Raw genomic sequence first — 12570 nt, forward strand, 5'->3', positions numbered from 1 at the left:
TGACAGCAACCAAAGTGGATGAGCGTACTCCAGGCTAAATTAGATCACTGCACTCAGCATATGTTGTGTATTTAGAAAGTAACTACAGGTAAAAAACAGACTTGTGCGCAGGTGTGAATTATTCATTTTGACTAGATGAGATGCCAGATGGGTGAGATTTATCGACCTGGGAAAATACAGACAGTGCTAAAGATGTTGCCACCTGCAAAAACTGTATGAGTTTAAATGCTCTCTTTTGATTTTTTTTTTTTTTTAGGAAATTTCCACCAGTCTGTCTCCATATTTTTAATCTACAGTTGCTATCGTCCCATGTCTCAGCTACAGTGCGTACCCTTACAGTGATACATCTATGGCCTGGATAACACAAAGCCGAGATCCTCAAATGTTTTTATTGTTCATGTCAATTAATTCCCTTCACTCAGCAAATTGTAGACATGGCTTTGGTTAAATAAATCTTTCAGCATATCCAGACTACATGGATAAGTTTACTGTTAAAATAACTACATCAGTGTAACTCAGGAATACGCAGAAAATTTATTACCTTAATTGCACAACTGTCACGAGCCAGTACCCTGCCCTTGTTAAAATATTGACCTTAATGGTGGAGGTCTGACGCAAACATATTTCTTCCTGACTGACTCATATAAACCTTAAGAAAAAAAAAACACAGGAAAATTAGTCCTCCTCAGAGAACATGACAACATTTGGCAATAATGAAGGCGTGAATGCAGGAGCTGCTTCAGCAGATGGGTACTGAGGTCTCTGGCAAAACAAACTTTTCAGTTTTTACAGAGCGACAGGTCACGCACCTGGCGGCGTAATTTTTGCTGTACAACGCTGGAGATCTGTAGTGAAACTGTAATTTAGTAACTGTTCATAAAGGTTGTAATGGTTTGATTTCATGCAATTTTTAGACACAAAACCTGTTTAATTTGTAAACCTGCTAGTTAGCAAAATTAATGCTTATATTGTGATCAGTAAACTATATGAATTTAAACATTCTTAAAGGTTATTTCCCATTCAGAATGTGGTTAGTGCTTTAAGTTAGATTTACCAGGAGTTTATCTAGGTTTTTATTCCCCACAATGAATACATTTACCAAGCATCGGAAGTTGTTTGATCCATCCATCCACCCTGGACAGGTTGCCAATCAGGTGGAAGGCTAAAGGGTTGTTTGGGTTAAGAAACATGCAAGATCAGCAAAATCCAAATTCTTTAAGTTGAATAATGACTCAGTCACATGCTAGGCCCGGGAGCCGCCACCAGTCGCCTTCGAGGCATTCCCCAAACCGCAGTTCAATTCACGTCCAAGCCATTCACTTTATCTACTAAAACGCTGTCAAACCTAAAATGAGGACAAAGGCCCAGCTAGTGAATAGGTTTTTGAGGTCATAGAACAAGGGAGCTGACATTATTTTGCGACCTCAGGAGTTGCCCCCTGCTGGCCAGTAGTAAGAACACCAGTATAAGGCGCTGTGCTATGTCCATCTTTTGCGTGCAGTTTATGGTGTGCAATAACTGTGGTTTGTCAAGATTTGTAACCTTGTTTTATAATGCTCAACACTCCCATGTTGATATTTTTGGGACACAGTAACTTATTATGACCAATCACACTTCAGTGTTTTGACTTTGTGTATATGCTCTTCTGAAGAGAAGATTAACCCAGGTTCGAACCAACACACCCAAAGGGTTTCTCATGTTCACACATTCTGTACTCTCCAGGGAGGTCTTGGAACATGATGTATGCAAGTTGAAGCTCAGCTCTGGAGCCCACAAGCCCCCGAGGCCTGCTAACCTCTGCTCCACTGCTCTTCACTCTGCTCTGTCCCAATGTGTGTTTCTTTCACTCTCCGGCTCTCCCTTGATTTCCTGGGCTTATTGAGTCATGATTGCACACCGGCACCCGGTGACGGAGGATGTCACTTGGCTGTCAGGCGTTCAGGAGGCTCCAGCTGAATCAACAGTCTTTGCAGTTAAACACACACATATGCGCAGCAACTCGGCCCTTTTTGCATCTATACATAGAAAGGGAATAAAAATATAGCTACAAAAATAGACAAGGAGATATTTACTACCTCTTACAGACATCATGGAATCATAGCCTGAGGCAAGCTGTATGTCACCGAATAACATCAGATCCTGGCTGAGGGTTCCTTTCTTTCTGGATGCCTTTATTTTCAGCAGATGGGGCCATATATCTCTGTGACGCATTGCAGGAGTTAAAAATATTAGCTCTATTTCCCGTTCTTTTTTTTTCTCCTGCTCATTCCATTCCCTTCCCTCGCACTCCCTCCAGTTCATGACACTGGAAGCTCGCCAAGCAAAATGTTGACGCCAATTCCCCGGCGTCACTCACAAAGCTGGTTCTGCGGAGTCTGAACCCTGGCCGCAAACAGCACTGAGCAACGACTGGCCTCCACGAGCGAACAGGTAGCACACCTTAGAGAATTTGCCAATGCACTTTGACCAAATTTCTCACTTGAGAAATAGCCAGCATTTGGTTTTAGGGGAGAGGAAAGCTTTTTCAGATTATACTTTTTGAAAGAACCTCTGCACTGGCTGCCCCTGAGTCTCCAAGGAGACGGGGGCAGACAACAGGATTTATCCTCAAAGGGGCTTGACATGTCTAATGTGCCTGCTGGTCAGTCACTAAAGGGTCAAGCTATTTTCAGAAACTCCAGTGGGAAAAAAATAATTCAACAAGACGCTCAATAAAGGGAAAACTCCTTCTCCTTTCATTCAACAAAATTCACATCAGAAAATTCTCAAGACATTCAAAAATAAACAGACCACTCAATTTTTACAGGCACATTCATAGGATCTAAATACGGACCGAAATAAACTCTTTTCTCTCCATCTGGCTCTCTTTGAGACTAAACTCTTTATATTCATTTGTGGGTAACTGGTCACCACTGTACCCCAAACGCCAGCAAGCCCTGGCCCAGACTGCCTGCAGCCTGCATCCTGTCATTGTGTTGAGAACGCAGAGCTAAGCAGACCAGAGAGTGGGCTAGTGACATCCCAATCAAGTCTCTTACCGCCTTCAGTCCACAAAGAAAAACAGAACTCACAATTAGAGGAAAACTATAAAGAAAAACAAACTTTAGTCCAGACGTATGAGTCATAGCAGATAAACAACAGCCAGTTGCTTCTGTCATGGGTTGGTAAGCACTGAAAAAAAAGTACTTTGACTATGTACAACTAATTGCATCTGCTGAACGTCATTACCAGACTAAACTACATTTGTCCTTGAATGGCCCAAAACACTCAGCTTCACTCTTCGAATGTGAACACCAGGTTTAGCTTGCTGACACTGACTAATTAGGGTCATGATAAAGCTGACTTCTTAGGTTTTTTCTGACAATCTTTACTCCTAGTTACGTCTTAAAGATGTTAAATTATGCTATTTCTCTTGATAATTGTAGAGCAATGAAGCCGTCTTTTCAAGTTCATGTTTCTAAAATGAATTGTTCATAGAATTACTTTTTTGTGGAGGCGTGGAAAATATATGACTGAAAAGGACTGCACAAAAAAAAGTAACACATCTGGATAAATAATCAGTAGTTTTAAAGAGGTTTGAAGCCAAAGGTTACACGTGTTATCTAATCTCTTCCAGATTAGGTGATTTAATAGTTATTATACTGACCAATAGGCGTTGGAACATTTTACAATGTTGCAGACATGTCAGTATGAGCATATATGTATAGTAACCAATAAAAAAAGACACATCAGTTCAAGGTGCTTTATTAGCATGACAGTTTTTTTAAACAATATTGAAAAGCTTAAAAAGATCATAGAAAGTGAAAGACATCTGACAACTTTAACCAGTGGAGGGTGAAACAACCTCTGGCAATGTAAAGTGGGCGGGTCCCAATTTAAACTTGAGGTGAGAGTACAAATGACAGGGTGATAAATACATTAGAGAGGGTTACCTAGGCAACTGGAGCCTGGAATGCCCACTAGAGACTAAGTGTCAACAGTTAACCACTCAGGAATCGATTTGGTCATCCATCCCTTATTTATTAATTTATTTTTATTTGCTGTCATTTATTATCTTATTATTATCCTCAAATAATTAAGTGTATACTGGTCAGTGCATTTATTTGCTATATTTTAATTTATCTTTTATTTGGCTTGATGTTGCCATACACACAAAGGTTTGTTTCCCAGAGTCTCTTGGTTACAGAGATGAATACAGTTTATTGATTTTACACTGGTATCAGACAGGCAGCCAGTATTCACAGATACCCTAAAAAAAGGTACTGAAAAACTGAAATAAAATACTGTTTCAACTGTAACTGTAATACACCAATTTCTCTCTATTAATGTTTATTTTTGGACAGATTTTACAATTATTTTATTTGTTTATTATATCATGTTGCATAGTTTAAGATAAACAAGCCTTTAAATGTACTTCAGACAAACAAGCTCTCCTTCTCTTCTTCACATTGTAGAACCTACTGGCCAGTGAGGAGATGAGAATCGGCTTTATTTAGTATCCTTTGATTTAAGTGCTATCTATACATCCATACCACATGATTGATGTATTGAGGCCTTGGATTACCTCTTTTCAAAACACAGTTCTATCTGAGGTCCTTCACACAGGCTTATGGAATTGGCTAAGCTAAACTGGTTATTCAGAAACATAGCGTGCTGACGGGTCACCATCATTTTCCAGTTTGTTTATGGGTTTTTTTTTTTTTTTTTATGGCTTCAGTGAACAAAAACATTTTAATGGAAGAGGTATTTAGGTTGTTTTTTTTAAAACAATCTAAGCTGTAGCTAGAGTCTTTTTTTTACATACCTTGTTTTGAATTTCAGTTATTTACCAAGGCTTATGACTACAAACATATCAGTTATCGAGATTTACACAGATCTGCTCGGAAAACCTACAGGCGTACTTTACTCTGGCGGACTCTGATCATCCGTTAGATTTTGACAGGAAGATTAGTGCGAAGAAAAACCATTTTCACTAAAGAGGAAACAAGATGTGTTTATTAAATGATGATGTCACTGTAAGACAGATTGAGGTCAGATTTCCTGCAAAAACAAACCAGCTACAAAATCAATTCACCCCGTAGTATTTACAACATAAAAACTGTAATGGGAATAATGGTAAAGCGCCCTTCAACTCAATTATGTATTTAAAGAAGAAGCTGTTATGGTGCACTCATATTTACCTTCTCTTCAATTAGCACCAGCTCAAGCTACTTCAGCACGTATCCCCTGAGGGCAACCTTGTCATTGTTGCAGTTGGCGTAATTACGCTTGCAGCTGTAACAGCTTCAAAGATCCCCACAGAGTTGAAGAAATTATCTCAAGTCATACTACCATTTACCTTATTGACTTATTTATTTCCTATCCTGTGGATGGGAGTGTTGTGACTCACACAGATAAACAAGTGTGCTGTGTCTCTCGGAGAGGCTGATGATTAGTTACAAAAATGAAATATTGCTGCGGTCATCATCCATCCAAGAAGTTTGAATAAATGAGATCTCAAGCAATTTTATAATCTGTCCTGATACGGGCGGATGTAAATCTCACACAGCCTTCCTCAGATGTTTTCACCCCCACCGCTTTCTTGATGATGTGTCTGTTTAGCTTAAATTACAAGCAAGCTTAAATGAAGACTGATAAACATACAGAAACTGTTGTAGTGCACTACAATCTGTGTGTGTGTGTGTGTGTGTGTGTGTGTGTGTGTGTGTGTGTGTGTGTGTGTGTGTGTGTGTGTGTGTTTGTGTGTGTGCATGCTACACTGCTCCCTTCACTGGAAAATGGGTCAGCCTTTTTAAATTGTATTTTTTATATACACTTCACACCTGCCGTGCAGCTCTGCAGCTTATGAGATTGCAAATTCTGCTTGACCTTTACTGCACATCCTTCATTGAAAAGTTATTACTAAGCTTCAGTCATGCATGTGCTTTTAGACACCTGTCAGTTTCAGCCAAGGTCGTAGTTGACAGTTTTCCGGCTCAGTGGTCGCTGGTGTATTTTATCATGCCATCAGGCTCTGTTGCCTCCTGGGGCAGCGAGGAGATGTACTTCACTCCTGAATGAGTCACTCTGTGGTGTCTTAATGCAGTGATTCCAATCAGCAATCAATACACAAACGATAGTTTTTAGCTTCTGGGTTTGAAAAAGTAAAGCCTGTGGGTGCCTTAAGCTTGCTATGTTTTATATGGCCAGTGGTGGGCAAATCCTCTGGTTACAAAAAGTAGTTATATAGTATAGATGTCAATAAGACCTCAGTAAACACTCTGATGAGTTTATGGGCTCAAGTACTAATTTTAAGAATATAAAGTCAGTGTTCACTCAGTAATTAATGGTCCCCTATTATAGCAAGAATGAAGAATAGGTCATCCATACCATGTGACTGACAAGTCACTACAACAAGAGTGTGAAGTGTCCCTTGGTTTCAGAGTTAAGATCCTCCTGGTGTTTTAAAACACCAAGGAACAGTTACAATGGGCTTCTCAGTCTGTTTTTCAAACCAGGGGCTGCTTCTACATTTGGCACGGGTCAGAGTAGCCTATACTGTGAGCAAGCACTTAGCAAAAGTGGGAAGGAAAAACTCTCTTTTAACAGGAAGAAACCTCTGGCAGATGCAGGCTAAGGGAGGGACAGTCATCAGCCACTAAAGGCTGGGGGAGAGGGGAAAGAGAAGAGAGCGACATAATAATTAAATACAGTACTGGCGTTTAAATAGTTAGTGGAAAGAAATGAGTGAAGAAGAAACACTAAGAGATGGTTCGGGTTTGCCTGAAAAGGTCAAAGTAAACTTTTTTGTCATCTCTGCGATATCCAGTGCAGCATACAGAGAGGAAGATGACGAGCTCCGGTTACATCAGTGCAAAAAAAGCTAATAAATAGATATAAAAGGAGTAAGAAAATAAATATATTAAGCAATTTTTTATATTATATTAAGTCTTAGGTGGTCAAGAGAACACTAATTATAAGCTTTTTTAAAAAAGAACGTTTTATTATCATTATTATTATCAAAACTGCTTTTTTTTAGAAAAATAAACTTAAAAGTAAATTTTTGAAAAATAAAAATATAATCTGTAAAATGTGTAATGAACACTGGACACTTTATTAGATACACCTTTATTAGCTACCATCTATATTATGTTGGATCCACTTTTGCCTTCAGAACTGCTTTAATTCTTGTGGCACAGATTCAAAAAGGTTGCCGCCATGTGATTGGCTGATTAGATATTTGCATTAAGAAGCAGCTGAAAAGGTGTACCTAATAAAGTGGTTGGTAAATGTATATATGCAAATTCTAAAGATACTTTTCAGCTTGTTTGTAAAATTGTTACCCTACAATTAAAGCTTTCAGACTGAATGCCATTTTAAACACAAATACCTTTTTTGTCGGCGATGTCAGGAATGTGTTCTTATCCAAGTCTGACTTGCCACAGCTCCAAGTGGCAGATAAGAGCTCACCAAACAACAAGGAGCAGCTAGCAGGCCAATCTGTGCAGGGATAAGACAACCCCTGAGGACTGTGGTCCTCAACTTTAGTGACAAGTTAATCTAGAGTGGACTGCTCTTCAACTGGACTTATTCGTAGAGTGTATGTGTATGCGTGCGTGTGTGTGTGTAAATGTGTCTGCATCAGGTGTTTGTGCAGCAATCTGCATTTCACTGCAAGCTTTGACAGTAAAATCATAGCTCTCTCAACACTTTACTGTTCCCGCTTATAAATATTGCACTGAACCTGTTTTTACTATCCCCAAACGCCTTCAATCTCAACTAATGAAGTGAGCAGACAGGCCGGTAGTATTATCTGAGAGGTGATATTACGGGATTTATACTGATCAGCAATTTCACATTAGGTATTTGGCTGAAAAGAGTAGCAGGGGAGACAACTATCTCATCTAAATATGTTATTGTTTATTCTGACAGATGGAAAACTCGATGCTTACTAACTCTGATATCTACCTTTCCCTTTGCCTAGAGCAATGCTAGTAATACATTAAGTGAATTGGTCTTTTTCTGCATGTGAAATAAAAAGTTTCTATTCCTGTGTGCCTGTGCGAGCGTTAAGTCACGCACGTATAATGTTGCATCCTTCGTGCGTATGTGTGCCTACGCTGTGTGAAGTTGTGTCTATGTTTATGTCTGCTTGTGCTTAATTAGGGGAAGCAGTGAGCATTTCACTTCTGGAGGGGATTTTATGGCTATGTAAATATCACACATCATGATTCAGCGAGGTGAGGCGAGCGTAGCCCAGCGGCTGCCAAATCTCACTTAGATTGCTGTCTAGATGGCAACAGTGGAGGGTGACACATCTAACGCAGAAGTGATGACTGATTTGTTTCTCTGGGTCAGAACACACGGGGGTGGATTTGTCTTAAGGTGCTTAAAATGAAAGCATATGATGCTGTCGTTTAATCCCGACTGCCGATTTCATTTAAAGCAACACCAAAGATAGTGTCACTATTGCCAGTTTAATGGCATGTCAAATAACTGTTCCCTAGCACCAAGGGAACTGAAACTCAGCTCATGCATTACTGTAAAAAGTAATGAAAACTTTGTGCTTAAATTACTGCAAAGATGAGGCGCTTTTCAAAATGTATTTGACCTCCTATCTGCAAGCTTTTGTTCAGCTTTTTTTGTTTGCATTCCAACACATGTAGCGCTGGTACAGAAAGCTTGGTGGATGCTAGAACAGTTGGTTTAGTTTACATTGTGCAGCTCAGCTCCAGTCCTACAATAGGAACAAGCTGATTCGTTTCACTGGAAGCTGAGAGAGAGAGTTACCCTAGCGGCTACACATGATGGATTTATCAGTGGGCATTTGCTGAATATGTGAAATTTTACATGGTGTTACTTGTCTTTGTGTTTTATAGAGTGACAGCTGTGACAGAGGAAGGTTTCCACTGGTAATGGGTTTGATAAATCACAAAAATTGGAATTTGTTGCATTACAGAAAAGGTAAAAGATTATTTCATCGTTTATTTAGCAACTATAAAAGTGGCTGTTGTTTGCGGCAGTCGACAGTCTGTAGGCATACCCCTATAAATCAAACTTTAGGACCTTTCAAGTGTGTTGTCGACATTCAAATGCTCTGATCTGCAGGATCTAAGCGCTTGCTTTGGCATATCTCACCCCAGAAAGCAATGGAACGCAACATTAAAATTCTGCACTGATTATTACAGTATGTATGCCAAACTAGGAGGCACCATTTGCCAAATTAAAAAAACAAAAAACAAAAAAACATCCCAGAGTATAACTTAAATGTATAAAAAATTAAGGAGCTGCTATATAGTGTTTTATTTCAGAGTGAGCACAGGAGAGACAAAATGATGAGACTTTTCTTATCCCTTCATGAGAATTGGTAATATTTAAACAAACACTGCCTGCATCGCTGTTCCTGTGTCCCCTCTGTTTTCAGTTGTTTTGAATTAAAAGCGATGCATGTGCTTTGGACTCTGACTCAAATTCAAGACTTCATCTTTTTAATACAATGGAACAAAATGGTGTCAAAAGGTTTTTATACTTGGAAACTCAGTCAGAACTCTTTTATTTTGGTTTCATCTGTTCAGGCAAAAAACAGAGTGAAGCTGCTTTCGAGTACTTTGAAACTACAAACCTTGACAAAAACATGTCATTTCCAAGCCTCGCAAACCAAAACCTGCAGCTGTCAGGATCTTCAAATCAAATAGGTGAGAGACACTGCACACCAACATGTTTTCACATATTACAGACTGCAAAAATGTTCCTGTCCTACGCTGCATGCTGAGATATGTACATCTATTCTTTAGTGATTGTTTTCTGCTGAAGTTTTCTTTTTCATAGGGTTAGTGTAAGTATGCTTCTGTTTTTATATAGTAGACAGTAGCCTGTAAAGAAGAAGTCATTTTGCACTGTTTCTTATCTTCGACTTCCCATATTTACGTTTTTACAAAACTAAGTATTACCAATTAATGCTTCTCTATTAAATTCCAGTAAAGTTGTGAGAACAGGTTGAAAACAGAAAGAAAATGTTAAACATAAAGAGAAATCTGCCTCAGGCTACATTTAGATTTATGATCAAATGGGTGAATAAAAGCTTGCGATCTAAAAAACAATTATACAGTTCTGTAACAAATGGGAGCTGTGAGACAATGTATGTTTTTAGAACTGATAAAGTACAACTGATATACTTTGGTTTATACTTTTCCCCCTCACTGATTTCATACCTGCATGTCATCAAGTGCTGACTGAATATACTATTGCTACACTGTTAAAAAAAAACATCTTTGGGGCGCCAAAATACTACCGTAAAATAACAGAAAATAACTTTCTCATGAAAATACAGTTATTTTCAGTAATGAAAATAGAGTTTGTTGCGCTAATTTTACATGGGATTCTGCCTTTTCCAAGTGCTTTTAGACATTAAATTAGGAACATTTTAACGTGATCAAACAATGAAATTACCTATAAACAAGGTCAATGAATGTGGCAATATGAATCATAATACGTAAATGTACAGAAATATACAGTTAATAGTTGGTTTAAATAATAATGGATTGCATGCCCTGGGACAGACTGACAGAGGCGAGGCTGCCATATCGCACCAACGGCCCCTCTGGCAATCACCAGTAGGTGAAGAGTCTTGACCACGGACACAATAACGAGAGTGTCCGAGCCAGGGCTCGAACCAGCAACCTTCTGATCACGAGGCGAACTGCCAACTCTTGAGCCACGATCGCCCGAAATAGCAATGATAACAATACTTATGTGATGTAACACAAGCTTATAGGAATCATGTTATATATTTTTCCATGGTATTACATTTGAATTCAACAGTTCAATCTTTCAAATAATGGACAGATATTTGTGAAATCATGATACATTTGTGAATGTATTTTAACAATCTAAATATGCATATGTACAGACAGATACATTTAATAATCATGAAAATTCTGTTTTATTACATTACAATGATTTAACGTTAATTTACATTTGAAATGTAAAATCACAGTCTACTTATGTAAATTTAATGATATTCTAGAAAGACAGTACAAAACTGTAAAATATACAGTAAGATACTTTGACATTACTATTTTTTGGAACAGTGTAGCTGTTTTCTCCATGTCTCTTAGGACTTGTCCAGCAGAATTAATGAATACCAGTTTTCACGGTTCTGCTTTGATGGCTGCTTTAGCAAAGTCGCTAAGTGCAGAAATACTTAAGAGTTCTTGGCCATAAAGATATTCAAGATCGCCAATGAGTTCCAGAAGCCCAACAGAGAGGTGGGTCATTCTTGTCCACCACATTTCATCATGAACATTAAATGTTATTTGGCTTTATTTCATGCCCAGTGTCTCATATTTTCTTTCCAGCTGACCATGCTGAAAAACATCAGTGACCCTGTGAGTATTGGTCGGTTCATTGAGGACTTCCAAAAAAAAAGGCACATTTGTCTAGTATTGCTAGACATGAAATGCTACACGCGGATTTAGACATATTAGAAAAGAAGCTACCCCGCAAACCACTCTCCCTTCATGAGATTAAACCCATAACATAGCAGGTATCATCAGTCTATCACGAAGCACCGTCTGCTAATTTAGGGTGCAAATGTGCATGCTTGAAAATATTTGAACAACAGAGTCTAGTTTTTCCTTTGTCCATGCAACTGTTTTTTGCGCTCAACTCTCTGAAGAATGCTGGCATCAAATATTAAACCCAGCAATATCATGCTGGTAAACCAGGAAGTCCAAACATTCACAGTTAAACTAGATTCTCACTAAGCTATAAAAGCTGCTGAGGTGGAACAAAGCTACATCATACAGCCTGTTGGATACTGGTTTGTTTCCAGATTGGTGTTCTAACTTCGGCTACGTTTGGTTCCTTGTGGATAATTTGATCTGATGTCAATAACTCTTATCAATATGCAAACATTTGCAGGAAGTCATTCTAATCACTACTTCTTGCCTTCCACTCTCAGATCTCCTGAAGTTTTCACATGGACTCCAGGTCTGCAATGCTGTCCTGAAATGCACAAATCAAAGGATATTTTCCTTTTCTCTCTGTGTTTTAGATTTTTTTTAAAGTCTTCTCAAATATATTCTCTGCTTTTTAGATGTCTGAAGCGTACCGACTGGGACTGGATTCCCACCTCAGAGAGGCAAAGCGACTGAGTTCAAAAGTCTGTATGACCTGGTGGTGGTAGGTAGTCCTTGTACTTTGGATGTAAAATTGAATTTAACTCATCTGTAAGTCAGGAAGTGGGTGTTTGAAATATACGTGAAATATGTCTCCAAATGCAGCTGTACCCAGATGTGGAAACATATGAGGACAAGATAAAGTTTGTCAGCCTGCTGGGGATAATGCTGCATCTGAATCCTCAAAGGAGAACTACACCAAGTGATGCGCTGACACACCCGTGTTTGAGCACCTGTAAATCATGTGATGGCACCAGTTTTGAGTGAATGATTTTCTGTGTGTATTGCTTTTTGGCTTACACTTCTGGAGTGATATTAAAGTTTTGTCATCCAGTGACATAATCTCAGGTACCCTTAGTGTCCCAATCAGCCTCAGATTGTGCCACGGTTTTGGCTCAAGCTGCTACAGATG

The sequence above is a fragment of the Neolamprologus brichardi genome, chromosome 13 (assembly GCF_056152115.1).
Source record: "Neolamprologus brichardi isolate AB-2024 chromosome 13, ASM5615211v1, whole genome shotgun sequence".
NCBI lineage: Eukaryota > Metazoa > Chordata > Actinopteri > Cichliformes > Cichlidae > Neolamprologus > Neolamprologus brichardi.